The sequence below is a fragment of the Oryctolagus cuniculus genome, chromosome 15, assembly GCF_051225735.1.
Source record: "Oryctolagus cuniculus isolate XC-2025 breed Fujian yellow rabbit chromosome 15, ASM5122573v1, whole genome shotgun sequence".
In the NCBI taxonomy this organism is placed as follows: domain Eukaryota; kingdom Metazoa; phylum Chordata; class Mammalia; order Lagomorpha; family Leporidae; genus Oryctolagus; species Oryctolagus cuniculus.
Window position 1 is genome coordinate 85,820,322 of NC_142881.1, and position 2,174 is coordinate 85,822,495.

The following is a 2,174-nucleotide window of genomic DNA, read 5'->3' on the forward strand; positions in this document are numbered from 1 at the left end:
ACTCCTGCAGCTCCCAAGCCAGCGTGGGGGCTGAGTCTCCCTCCCCCACCCCACCTGCACCTTTCCCTCGGCAAGTCCCACACTTAGAGCTTGCACACATACATTTATTGAATTTTCACATATAGATGTTATCTATTTGATTGTTATTTATTATATCAGAGGCAGAGAGAAAGAGACAGGCAGAGAGATCTTCCATCTACTGATTCACTCCCCCCAAATAGCCATAGCAACCAGGGCTGGGCCAGGATGAATAGGAAACTCAGTCGGAGTCTCCCAGGTGGACTGCAGGAATGCGATGACTCGAGCCATTGCCTGCTGCTTTCCAGGGTCTGCATTAGCAGGCAGCTGGAATAGCAAGCCCAGGTATTCCAGTGTGGGGCCCCAGCATCTTCTCTGGCCACTTAACCACTTTGCCAAATGCCTGCTCCTCATTTTTATGCATAGGCTTTGATTTCAGATTCTGTGTAAGCGTGTTACTTTTACTTTGGAGTTCTATACACCGCAGCACCTCTAGGTTTTTAATGCAGTGATCTTGCCCTGTCCTGTCTCCTGCTCTGCCCTCCAAGACCAAGTACAGGGAGGTCCCAGCCACAGGGACACCAGTGGACCCTAGCTCACTGCTGCCATCTACAGCTCGTTTCATCCACGTTGGGCTGGCTCTTCCGCGCCCTGGGCCAGTCCTGGGTCCTTTTGCCTTTGGACATGGAGTTCTTCCTGCAGGGGACTGCCTAGGTCTGGGGGGAGGAGGGGCCCGGGGCTACTGAGCTGGGAGGGCAGGAGTATCCCAGCCCGTTCCGCAGCCCAGATGACGTCAGGTTTGGAACCACGGGAGAAGATGCTGGTGTGCAGAAGCCCCTCTCTCTTCTCCGCACAGAACACTTTGAGTCCGGATGTGGCGAGGAGGGGGCGGGGCAAGGACCCCCACCCCACCCCGGCCCCAGCTCTCACCTTCAGTGCACACTTGTGTCTGCCGTTCAGAAACCAGATGTCTTAATTAAAACGCTGCTAAAAGAAGCAAATCAATTAACAGATTCCTCACAAGATGGCTTCTTCCACCTTCCACACGGAGAATTGCTGATGAGCCCTGCTAGCCCGCGCTAGGTTGCCCGTTAACGAAGGCCGCTAATGACAACATTGTTATCAAGTCAGATAAGAGATGCCGAGGGAGTCCAGGCACGGTATTGTAAGGCCACTCTGTTCTCAAACACAGTTCAGCTTTCATCCCGCGCAAGGAGGGTAACCCAATCCCAGAGAAGTGGCTCACAGCCACCCTGACGTCAGCTGAGCCAACAGGCAAAACACTCCATGGTGCACCCCCAGGAGTGCAGGGTTAACCATCGAAGGAAGAGGAGTGTGCAAGGGACCTTAGATGGGCGGCAATTAATAGAATGGCAGGAGCATCCGAGTTCCCTACCGGTCCTGTCCTGCCTGCATAAGCCACACGCATTATGACCATAGGGGGTTGGCGCTGTGGCTTAGTGGGTAAAGCCACTGCCTGCAGCGCCGGCATCCCATATGAGTGCAGGTTCAAACCCTGGCTACTCCACTTCCGATCCAGCTCTCTGCTATGGCCTGGGAAAGCAGTAGAAGATGGCCCAAGTCCTTGGGCCCCTGCACCCGTGTGAGAGACTGGGAAGAAGCTCCTGGTTCCTGGCTTTGGATCAGCACAGCTGTGGCCAACTGGGGAGTGAACCAGCGGATGGAAGACCCCTCTCTCTCTGTCTCTCTCTCTCTCTCTATCTCTCTGCCTCTGCCTCTCTGTAACTCTGCCTTTCAAATAAAACAAATAAATCTTTAAAAATAATGACCACCAAGTGATTATAGAAGGATAACGCAAGTACTTGCGTTTGCACAGCTGTGTACAAGGACTTGCATCTGCTCTCTCCGCGAATCCCTTGTGGACTCCATCATTGCAGATCTGCCGAGAGGGAGGCCCGGCCCCGAGCGCTCAGGGGGCCTTCCCCTCACTCCCTTTGTGACAATTCTCCCTTTGAAAGGGGTCGTCTTTTGGTGACAGCCCTGGGGACTGGCTGGCGGCCTCCATGTCTCATCGTCCCTGAGTGTTCACAGGGTCTGCCCTTAACATTGGGTTCTCCCAGCAGCTATGAAGGTGAGACCAGCGGTTCTAGAAAACACTGTTTACCTGCTGATAAGATGCAGCTCAGTAAGCCAGA